The sequence below is a fragment of the Lepus europaeus genome, chromosome 17, assembly GCF_033115175.1.
Source record: "Lepus europaeus isolate LE1 chromosome 17, mLepTim1.pri, whole genome shotgun sequence".
In the NCBI taxonomy this organism is placed as follows: Eukaryota; Metazoa; Chordata; class Mammalia; order Lagomorpha; family Leporidae; genus Lepus; species Lepus europaeus.
This window is the reverse complement of record NC_084843.1, coordinates 35019876-35032390: the sequence shown is the minus strand read 5'-3', so window position 1 is coordinate 35032390 and position 12515 is coordinate 35019876. Positions and strand designations below refer to the sequence as shown.

Genomic DNA, 12515 nt, shown 5'->3' with positions numbered 1-12515 from the left:
GGAAACCCCCAAGCTCGCCGACTTTGATCTTATTTCGACAAGGCCATAAACTGTACATTTTCAAATAAGCACAAAAATACAGAGATGAATAGAATGACCCTGTGTGCCCATCAGCTAGCCTCAACACTTACCAACATCATAATTTTATCATGCAAAAGAAATAATTCCAAATTGTTTTTTTAATAACAAGTCTATATTCAAAATTATCTGGTTGTCCCCTAAGTGGTTTTTAATATTTGGTATTTGGAAAAGGGATGGAATGAGGTCTAAATACCACATTTGGCTGATGTTCCTCTTATCTTTTAGTCTCTGACATATTCTGCCCTTTGTATGTGCCACTCACTTAATGAAGAAGCTATGATGATTGTCCTGTGGAACATCCGGCCCTTTTTAGAGCACACAGAGTGACTGGTTAGAATTTCCTTCCTATGAGTATACTAGGCAAGCATCTGTTAGGTGACTTTGGAAGTATCTTTCTTGTGTGCCTTCTGTCTCAGGGTTCTCAGTCATCGTGGCTGACTGTGCTGTGGTTCTGCCGAGAGCGCTGGGTGCAGGCTGGGCAAGGGCGATGAGCATTTTCTCTCCCGGTGGTGTGATGCTGTGCCAGGCTGTTTGGGGAACGCGAAGGAAGTGCAAGTGCCTTTGCTTGGCTCTAAGGAGCTTATCGTGCAGTTGAAAGGAAGAAAATTGCATGAAACTAACAGATGAACACAGGCAGTAGGGTGTTGGGAGGTCCAGCCACACTTGGCACAAACCCCAGCCTTGACAGTTAACAGCTGTTTGATCACACATGCACTGCTTCACAGTTCTGAACCTAATTCCTCATCTTCAAAATAGGGAAGAAAAAACTCTGCCTACTTCAGGAATATAGGAAACGTAGGCAGCTTGGCCTTTGAGCCAGGCAGCTGGGAGCTGACTGTAAGGACTGCTCCTTCCCTGATATCGTTATCCACCGTCACCTGCACCTTACACTGTGCTGTTCTAGTGCTGAGCACTACATGTGTATTAAGCCTCTTGGCAACTCTACTTTATAGATCACAAAGCTGAGGCTTAGAAAATTAGGATTTGAACCCAGGCAGAGTAACTTAGAGCTCAGAGCTCATTCTCTAAATTGCTAGAATATATTAATTTTTCAAAGTAGGGTCAGTAAGGTTCACTATCCTTGTTTATAAAGAGAGATTATATCTACTTTACAGACTTATCACAAAAACTAAGACAAAGTATACTCTGCAGATAGAAAGTAATCAATGTTTTTTTCATGGTTGTTGTGAAACATTTTTTTTTTTTTTACTATTGGACTGTCCTGTGAAATGTTAAACTGTGCAGATCATTCTTAAACACAGAAGAAATATGGAAAATAGAGATGTTAACTTGCACTGAAGACTTTATTGTGGGATCCAGTGTGTCTTTGGTTCTCAGAGGGATTGTTAGAAATACCCGCTTTAACTTCTCAGTTGTCCGCTGACACACGTGCGTGTTTACGGGATCAGGGAGAGCACACGATGCTCCCCAGCCCCTTAAGAAGGCTGTGTGGGAAATGACTAGGAGAGGCGCTGAAGGAGAGCGGGGGGCTCAGTTGGGTCTGAGCACCACGCGGTCCAGTTCTGGGTCTGAGCGCACTTCTGAGTATCGCGTTGCTTCTTGCCAGGGAAGGTAGAGATCACAGAGGACTCCACTTCTTGTTCGGAGGGTTCTGTGAGACAGTGCAGGGGAAGGTAGTGGCAGAAACACCCAGGGTGGAACCCAGAAAAGTCAAGAATTGGAGCGATCCCTGTCCCACCTCCCCGCGCCCTCCCAGTTCCTGTTGGGGTTGCCGTCTCCCTCTCCCCTCACTCCACTGAAGGGCAGCTGGCACCCTGGGGCCCCACAGTGCCAAAGCAACAGGGCAAGGATGCTTTCAAGGGCCCAGCCCCAGGAGGGTGTGCCAGGGGGCCTGTGGACCTGGAGAGAAAGCATCTGAGGACTGAGAGTGACTCAGCCTCAATGACCAGGGAGAGAAAATGGCTCCTGTGATGCATCTGGGGACCCTGGGGAGAGAGCCACCAAGTGCCCCAGAACTGCAGACAGCAAGTGCAGTCCCTGTAAGAACCTGGCCCTGGCGTGGTGAGGAAATGGGGCACAGACGGGCGGCCGAAGGAGCAGCTCCTGCAGTCTGTCCCCCACTGCCTCGCCCTGTGCCACTTGCCCCTTGGGGCCTCCGTTTCCTCATGAATGAACCGAGTTCCTTCGAGTTCCTTAGCTCTAGGGCTGTCTGAAATTATTTTTAAAGCCGAGGGGGAAAAAAACATCAAGTAACTCCAGAAAACAGATTTGAGTCCTTATTAGGTTGCAAATAGGAACAGAGACAGAACCTGATATTGAGAAAGAATTCAAAGAAACACTCGAGAGGCATCTTGGATATTGAGTAGATAAAAGCTTTATGCAACCCTGGTCAATGCCGGCCTCCGGTTTTCAACAAACAAGGAATGACTCACAGGAGGAATCTGCAGAAGAGGAGAAACTCTGCCTCAGAGGCAGATGGATGTTTGGCTACAAGTGCTGGAGCCTCCCCTGGGACAGGGCAGTGACTTGGGGAATACAAGGGGACTTCAGAAAGTTCATGGAAAATGGAATTAAAAGAAAAGTTTATTTTACTGCAAAAAGAAAAAGAAAAAATTCCTTGCAGCTGTGACTGGCACAGGAAGATGTGGTAGGGTAATAGTGGATACAGACTTGGGTCAGGAGAGGCTGGCTGGAGGCAGGGTGGGGAGCAGGTGTTGGAGGCACTGGAAGGCCCTTTGTGGAGCAGAGTACGTGCCTGTGGGCTGGCGGGTCTGTCATAGCTGTTTGTGGGCGACACATGTCCAGAGTCCCCTGGACACGGCAAAGGCCCTGGGACTGAACCACTTGGCAACTGGTGCAGCTGGGACACAGATAAGCAGAAATCAGAGTCTGGCATGGAATCCAGGAATGGAGAGGAGAGCGGGTTTTCTCCCCTGGGGTATTAGAAGAGCTAATCTGTGCATCTGGGCCAGATGCACTGTATCAGGCAACATCCTCCTCCTCATCATCATTGTCATTGTTGTCACAATAGCAACAGTGGGCATGTGTTCCATGCCAAACGCTCAGCCAGGTCCTTTTACTCCCTGATGCCCCAGCCTCACGAGCAGCTCATCTAGTGGGCATTGTTTCTTTATCCTCGTTTTACTTCAAATTCCAGTGAGTCTCAAAAAGGTGGAACCTTGAAATTAGTGACTGGCAGAGATGAGGACTTATAACCAAATTGATGTCATTCTCTTTCCTGAGCCCAGTAGGAATTGTGTTGTACAGATCTGCCATGCTTTCAGTAATGCGAAAGCACAAGGTGCAGGATTATCACTTTAATCAATGTAAAAATGATTGTCCCCCTTTAACTTGCACTTCCTTGATCACTAGTGAAGGTGAATAGCAATTTGCTCGTTGGTCGTCCTGGGTAGTCTCCTCTTCTTTCATGCCCTCTCATGTCACAAATGAAAACAGACCAGACCAGTGTGTTTAAGCAACCTGTCCAAAGCCGTGTTTCTGAGTACTGAAAGGGACAAGTCCAGGGCTGGTGCACCAGCTCCACCCACGGGGCCTCCGACCAGATCCTCCATGCCCTGAGCTGCACTTCCGACTCCTCACCCAGCACCTCAGTGGGAGGTATGAGAAGCCCCGCTCATTCCCTAGGCTGTCCAGGAGAAGAAAGAACAGGACAGGCAGCTCTTAGCCCAAAGCATCCTGACATGAAATCCGTCCTACAAAAAGCCTTGGAATCTCTTCTGATGAATAATAGGTAACCACTCAGACATGCTTTAAAATAGCTGCTTTGTTTTGAAATTAAGAAATAAAAGTGAAGAAGAAAAACTGTAGAGGAGGCAGATGGCATGTCTTAAAAGAGTTCTCACTGGAGATGTTAAAAGCCAGCATAAAAACTGGCTAATAAACTGCCCATCAGAATCCAAAGAGAAATACACCCTGAGGTCTTCCTGGGGCACTAGGAGACGAGAACAGCTGCTGTTGGGAACTGTGTCGCATGGGTGCTGGCAAGTGTGTGCTCAGTGTTTGCATGCTCTCATTGATTCCTCACAACCATCCGGGAAGACAGATGCTCTTATTGTCTTTAGCACCATCTTAAAAGTAGGTGAACAGGCTCAAGAGTTCAGATACTTTTTTCAAGATCAGAAGTTGTTGGTAAAGCTGGCCCTTGAACTGGGGCCCAAATCAATGTCTCTGCTCTCATTTACTTGTGCTCTCAGACACCCTGAGCACAAGTCTGTAACAGATCGTGAACAGAAGATCGCTTGGCAAGGAACAGGCATTTGGCACAGCGGTTAAGGTGCTGCCTGGGACACGTGCACTCCACACTGGAGTGCCCAGGCTCCACTTCCGTCCTGACTTCCTGCTGATGCACACCCTGGGAAGCAATGGGTGATAGCTCAGCTGTACTTGGATCCCTGCCACTCACATAAGAAATCTGGATTGAGCCAGCGCAGCGGCTCAATAGGCTCATCCTCCGCCTGCGGCGCCGGCACACCGGGTTCTAGTCCTGGTCGGGGCACCGGATTCTGTCCCGGTTGCTCCTCTTCCAGGCCAGCTCTCTGCTGTGGCCCGGGAGTGCAGTGGAGGATGGCCCAAGTGCTTGGGCCCTGCACCCCATGGGAGACCAGGAGAAACACCTGGCTCCTGGCTTTGGATCAGCGCGGTGCGCTGGCCACTGCGGCCATTGGGAGGTGAACCAACAGCAAAGGAAGACCTTTCTCTCTGTCTCTGTCTCTCTCTCACTGTCCACTCTGCCTGTCAAAAAAAAAAAAAAAAAAAAATCTGGATTGAGTTCTGGATGCTTCGCTTTGGCCTGGCCCAGCCCTGGCTGTTGCAGGCATTTGCACAGTGAACTAGCAGATGGAACATCTCTGTCTCTGTCTGCCTTTCAAAAATAAGGAAAGAAAAAAAAAAATTAAAGGCTGCTTGTCAAGACTCTTCCTTTCTTCCAGATTAACATCAACACCATTTTTCAACTGCAGTAGTTGAGGCTCAGGAAATCTGTTGTAGATAACAACTCTTAAGTGTTGCAGCCAAAAGGATTCAACCCCGAACATCTTTCCTCTTCCTAGACTGTTCCCCCCCGCCGTGCACGTACATCCATGCACATGCACACACGCACACACACAGCAAAACGTGCAGCTAAGAATATAGTGGCTTCAAATAACTGAAGCAAACAGCTGGTTGAAATGACAGACTCCAGGGCTGGTGGGCACCGTGCCAGCTGTTCTAATTGTATCTCTACCAACAAATTTGAATCTCTGTTTGAAGACAAGGGTCATTTGGATTTCAGCAATCCTTACAGGAGTTTTTTTTTTTTTTTTTCTAAGTGTAAATTACTCTTCCTGAATAAAAAGAAAGGGCTGTTGGTCCATCTCTTGTCTAGTGTATGGTTTTGGATTGAGGAAGATGAGCAGCAAGGAAAGTATCCCTCGAGAAAACCAATGGGCAACTGCTCTCGGCTGCCTTGTGTTGCCTCTAGCAACAAAGATTTATTTGCTAAACACATATTTAATGCTTACTGTACAGCAGGCACTGCTGAAAACAGTGTACAAATAGTAACATTCTTATCGCAGCTCCAGGAGAGGGGAACTGAGGCAGACAGGGCTCAGTGACTTGTCACGTAGCTGGGGGTGGCAGAAATGGGGGCAGGAATCAGGTAGCCTGGCTTCCATGTACCTCATTTGCAGGTAGTAAAGAGTTGCAATTTCTTCTGCTATAAAAGTTGGTTATCTTTCTGCAGGAATTTTCTCACACAGAGAGTAAGCCTGAAGTTCACGTATTCTGTGACCCGGGGCAGGCGGGGGTGGAGGTTGGGGGGGGGGGGACTTAACCATGGGGAGCAATGGAAAATGAGTCAGAGCCTGTTTATTTTGGTGATTTATTTTGTGGGAGTGATTTGTCACATGAATGAACACATGAAATATGGCCCTGTGCGGCTTCTGTTTGCCACTTTGATATGCTGTGATGAATTTCTTTTGATAGTCTAAGCCATCTAATTTAAATACCCACAAAATGAGAATATTATGATTTGTAATCGGCCTTCAGCCCTGTCCCCGCCCCGTCATCTGCATCTGGCACAGTGGAGTCCAGTGCACTTCACCTCTTGTGCACTTGACCTCTCACTAAAAATAAGGGCCAGATGAATGCCGTGATTCCTTATGGCACAGGGGAGGTTTTACTAGACAAGTGTGGTTAGTACTTCAGAACAGCTGCACGTATGGGATGAAATGAGCCGAGTGACCTATTTTCAGACCTTGACACGTACATTGGGCTTAAAATTCAACATGCGCTTTCTCAAAAGGAAAGCAAACGTAAACAGTGTTCTCATATGTTATCCTGCACGTCCAAGTCCTGTTTTAATGGTTTCTCTTTTGACTCTGGAATATACCATGTTGGTAATGGCGAAGGAAAGCCCTTTCATTTTCTTCATAGTGATGACATGAAAACCATAGGATGTGAGTGCCCACAGAGGCCTGGAGTTCATCAGGAATGACCCCCTCTTTTCATGAGAGGCTCTGAGTTTAGTTCTCCAGGGCCCCCCTGCTCAATGGTAGGGAACATGGGGCTAGACCAGGGCGCCAACGCCTGGCCAGCTGAGCTCTGAACAGTGCCCTGAGTGCTCACTTCCTCCTCCAGGCTCAGCCATCACACAGACACCAGGGGTCTCCTGTCTGTCATCTCAGGCCTTGGACTTTTCCAGACTTCAGGCCTGGATTCCCTTTGTGCATTGGGCCCACTCTACCACACATCCAACAGTGCACTGACAGTTCTCATTCTACCTGATACTCTCCCCAAACATACAAACAAAACTCTTCTCCTTCCTTTTTCATTCTTCTTTCCTCCTTCCTCCTCCTCCTTTTTCTTACCTAGAAACCTTTTATTTAAGGAGTAAGAACTTCGTGCATTTCATATAAACAAATTTAGGAACATAGTGATTCTTCCCACCCGCACTCCCACCCTGCTTCCTCCTCCCTCTCATATTCCCATTCTTATTTTTTATAAAGATCTATTTTTAGTTAGCTTTATGCACAGAAGATTAACCCTGCAGTAAGTAAATAGTTCAACAAATAGTATGAGGAGAAGATAACTGTTTCTCAACAGATGACACAAAGGCTGTTCAAACTTTCTCTCATTTCAAAATGTCAATTTCACTCCTATAGATTACCTGCTAGTTACCACAGATCAGGGAGAACATAAGGTGTTTGTCTTTTGGGGACTGGCTTATTTCATTAAGTACAATGGTTTCTAGTTGCATCCATTTTGTTGCAAACAACAGGATTTCTCTTTTTTGCCACTGTGTAGTATTCTACGGTGTACATATCCCATAATTTCTTTATCCAATCTTCAGTTGGTGAACGTCTGAGTTGATTCCATATCTTAGCTATTGTGAATTGTGCTGTAATAAACATGGGTGTACTGATAACTCTTTCATGCTGATTTCATTTCCTTTGGATAAATTCCCAGGAGTGAGATGGCAAACAAAGCACTTTAAAACACATACCATCATGCCCTCAAAGCCAGTCTTCGTTACCTTGCTGTCATTGTCCACTTCATTTGCTGATGTATCTCAACCACCTAGAATGGTCTCTGGCACAGAGAAGGCACTGGTAGACGGCTGTTCAATGAAAAGAAGGCTGGCTCATTTCCCACTGAATGAACGAATGTTCACTTTTATCTGGTGTTCAAGGCTTTTCACCATCTAGCGCTGAGCTTTTCCCATTCTGCTCACCTTCTCCCTTCAGTCCTCGACTGATTTTAAAAAAAAGTTATTCTTTTATAGGCTCACAATTTATTATTTACTAATAAATATTCAATTCATGTGTGCATATACCAGGCTTTGTCTAACCTCCTTATGAGGGTGAAATAATTTCATTAACAACCCTAGGAGACTGGCATTATCATTATGACTGTTTTAGGAATGAAGAAACTGAGTCATAGAGAGATTAAGTTACCACTGTAAGGTCACACTTCTAGGACAAGGCAGAGCTGGGAGTTAAACACAAGGGAATATCATTCCAGAGGCCGTACCCAGAGCCCTGGTGCCATAGCTAGCACTCCTATTAATTTATTTTTAGATGCAAATGCAAACAATCTAGAAGTGTATAAAGTAAAGTGACAATTTCCCTCCCTCTGAAAAGGATCCAGAGAATCCATGTGTGTGCTTCCAGATGATTTTCTTATGTTTACATGAGCAGTTATACAATTTTAAAACTAACATTATGCATGTTAAAACTTTGCTTTTTGACTTGCTGTCAGTACATAAATCACTCCCTCCTTTTTCAGTGTTGTCTGATAGCTCAATGTCTGGAGACACCATGAGCACACAGGCCATTCCCCCGGTGTTCCTCTTAAGATCAATGCTGGAGTTAATATCTTTGGACTTCCACTTGTGCAGTATTAAGTATTTCAATATTTTACACTTTTAAAAACAGGATTGCTTACAGTGGTGATAAGTGGTCATTCCAAAAAGTTATGTCACTTTACCCTCATGCAAGGCGTCTCGCAATTCCCCGTGACTTCTTTCCCTCCGTGTTTAGATTCAGGAAGTAAAGGGCAGTGGCTCCTAGGAGTCCAGCCTGCTCGTCGTGCCTGCCTACAGCATAAACTTCGCTCTTCTTCCCACCTTTGCTCAGCTGAGCAAGTCCTTCCTGCTCGCTGGGGCTCCTGTTTTCTCTTCTTCCCTGACCTTTCCTCTTCCCCTTACTCTCCCCCTCTCCCCCCCAACCCCGCCATCTTCCTCCCTCTCTCCTCCTCTCTCCCTCCCATCCGGAAAGGCACAGACCAAGGTTTCCTTGCTGCGATGTTCACACAAAGAGATCTTAGAGGCTACTTAGGAGGAGGGTGAACTCGGAGCTCCTGGCTGTGGGGATGCTTCTTTGCATGGTTGGTGTCTGTTGGGGTTCATGCTGGCGGCATCAGTATTGGACTTTGTGATAAAGATGACCCCCATTCTGACCCCCTTGTTTAAAGCACAGCAGTGAATATGGCTAAGAAAGGAATAGGGGGAGGCGAAACTAGGAGGTGAAACAAGGCAGGATAACAGCATCCTATTGGCTGAACTGCTCCCTGTGCGCTGCCCCCACCTTGCTTGGTGCTTTCCATACGTTACTGCATTTCATCCGCAGTGAGGGCAGACTAAACAGATTAGGAATGTTCTGTCTGGAAAGAAGAGGAGGATGTGAGTGCAGTTTTTAAAGTCATAAATAGTTCTGGTGTAGCTACTACGAAGATACCCCTATAAGTTAGAGGAGAGTGGGTGTAGGCCAAGAGAAAGGTAGTAAATAGAACTTCACATGGGGAACTCTGCTTCAGATCACCATGTAAGTAGATTTTTTTTTTTTACAGAATTTCATGGCAGTGGGTTGGTACAGAATTTGAGGGGCTTGGAATGCTTTGGGTCCTTAGCCATTCACATTGAGGTCAAGGGTCCAACAGTGCTTACAGTGCTTACTAAGGTATTTGGGGGAGGGGAGAAGTGGGAGGAGAGCATTGTGAATTTCCTGCATCTCTGTTTAAAAGGAATCTCTCTACATCTTATCTCTTGTGAGTTCTGGGCTTCCACATGAAATTTCCCTTGGGAGGAGTAGGGCTGGGGAAAGTCCTGTTATAAAAAATTAGTGTCCACAAACCATTGCCTTAGTTCTTGACCCCACTGTTAGAGACAAGTCCTGGACTGGAAGGATTATGGGTCTAACCCACTGTGATAAGTGTTATCTGTGGGCCAGAGTTCACCATTGCTTTCATAGCACACGTTAGCTAGCATCCACCATCCCTGAACCTGGGCATAGGGGAGGGCATAGGGGAGGGCAAGTACAGAGCAAGATCACAGCCCGTTGGTAGGACTCCCTGGCCTCCACCAGACCTCACCCCAGGCAGGCTCAGTCTCACTAGCCACATGGTGCTTCTCAGTGTGTTACCTGCCATGAGCTCCCGAAGAAGATCAGGCAGGCCAGGAGCCTCAGCCTCAGCCTTGGTGTCACCACAGGTTTATTTCTCCTCTGCACTGTCACAGAGCTGCTGACTTTACCACTCCTCTGTGAGTCAGAAGAAGCAGTTAGAGCCTTTGCTTAGCCATTTTGCTGTCATACAATTTTTATAGCACTTTTTGAACATCTTTCTAAGCTCTGTCTGTGCCTAAATGGTTGTTGGAGGATTGACTGTGATAAAGTGAGTATAACATTTCTCAGAGTGCTTGCAGCATAGTAAACCCTTAGCAGATGGTGGTGGCAGCAGTTGTAGCTGCATTTGACATCAGGTCATGTTAATGTCTCCCCATCATTGTTGTTAGCCTGGTTCCCAGCTCTGTGACTTGCATGGACTTTTAACTTCTGCCATGACATATGCCTTAGCCACTAATTCCCCACTCAGACATCTGCCTGAGCCTTTCCAGGCCTACAGCTCACTAATAAGTACTGGATTTTCTGTCCTTGCCTGTACCTGGGTTGACATCCCAAAGCATGATACGTAATGCATGGTAATCCAAAATGACAACGCTGTTTGTATGCTATTGAATTTAGGAGTGTACTTTGTCTCTTAAGGGCAGCCTCCAAAGTCAAATTATCCCTGTTTGCAGATGACCTGCTCCTATATATAGGAGAACCAAAAGACTTCATTAAGAGACTATTGGAACTCATAGAGTTTGGTAAAACTCTAGGATATAAAATCAACACACACAAAAAAAAGCCTTTGTGTACACAGAGAACATCATGGCTGAGAAAGAATGGGTAAGATCAGTAATAGTCACAATAGCTACAAAAGAATTTAAATACCTAGGAATAAATTTAACGAAGGATGAGAAAGATCTGAATGATCTCTACAATGAAAATTACAAAGCTTTAAAGAAAGAAATACAAGAAGTCAAAAAATGGAAAAATCTTACACTTTTGTGGATTGGAAGAATTAATAGCATCAAAATGTCCATACTAACCAAAGCAATTTACAGATTCAAAGTGATCCAAATCAAAATAGCAAAGGCATTCTTCTCAGATCTAGGAAAAATGGTGTTAAAATTCATATGGGAACAGAAAGAGACCCTAAATAGCTAAAGCAATCTTAAACAGCAAAAACAAAGCCAGGGGCCAGTGTTGTGTAAAGCGGGTAAAGTCACCACCTACAGTGCTGGCATCCCATATGGGTGCCAGTTCAAGTCCCAGCTGCTCCACTTCCAATCCAGCTCTCTGCTATGGCCTGGGAAAGCAGTAGAAGATGAGCCAAGTCCTTGGGCCCCTGTACCTGTGTGGGAGACCTGGAAGCAGCTCCTGGCTTTGGATCAGCACAGTTGCAGCCATTGCAGCCAATTGGGGAGTGAACCAGCAGATGGAAAACCTCTCTCTCTCTCTCTCTCTCTCTCTCTCTCTCTCTCTCTCTCTCTGCCTCTCTGTGTAACTCTGGCTTTCAAATAAATAAATCTTAAAAAAAAAAAAGCCAGCAACATCATAGTACCAGATTTCAAGACTTGCTACAGGGCAGTTAAGGTCAAGACAGCCTGGTGTTGGCACAAAAATAGACACGTAGACCAATGGAACAAAATAGAAACCCCATAAATTAATCCACGCATCTATACCCAACTAGTATTTTGACAGATGAGCTAAAATCAATCCCTGGAGAACAAAGTTTCTTCAACAAATGGTGCTGGGAAAATTGGATCTATGCATGCAGAAGAATGAAACAAGGCTCCTACCTTACACCTTATACAAAAATCAACTCAAAAATGGGCCAAAGATCTAAATCTACAACCTCATACCATCAGATTACTAGAGGAAAACATCTGGGAGACTGCAAGACATTGTCATTGGAAAAGACCCCAGAAGCACAGGCAATAAAAGCAAAAATAGACAAATGGGATTACATCAAGCTGAGAAGCTTCTGCACTGCAAAGGAAACACTTAACAAAGTGAAGAGGCCACTGACAGGAGAAAATAATTGCAAACTATGCAGCTGATAAAAGGATTCATATCCAAGATCTATAAAGAGCTCAAGAAACTCAACAACAAAACTAATAATCTGGTTAAGAAGTGGGCAAAGGGCATGAATAGGCATTTTTGAAAGGTTGAAAATCAAATGGCCAACAGACACATGAAAAAATGCTCATGATCAATAACCATGAGGAAAATGCCAATAAAAACCACAATGAGGTTTCACCTCACCTCAAAATGGCTATCATCCAGAAATCAAAAAACAATAACTGCTGGCAAGGATATGAGAAAAAGGTACCCTAATCCACTATTAGTGGGAATGTAAACTAGTACAACCATTATGGAAGACAGCATGGAGATTCCTCAGAAATGTGAAAATATATCTATCAGATTACGCAACCATCCCACTCCTAGGAATTGACAAATGAAATGAAATCAGCATATGAAAGATTTATCTATACCACTATGTGTGTTGCAGCTCAATAGCTAAGGTATGAAATCAACCTAGATGAAAATCAACTGATGACTGGATAAAGAAAATGTGGTGTATGTATATAC

General features: G+C 45.2%; 1 protein-coding gene across 4 annotated transcripts in view; it reads left to right on the top strand.

Annotated features, from left to right (window-relative positions):
* Window positions 1-12515, top strand: part of PLCE1 (phospholipase C epsilon 1) — a 331237-nt gene that overhangs the window by 116109 nt on the left and 202613 nt on the right. The window lies entirely within an intron of this gene.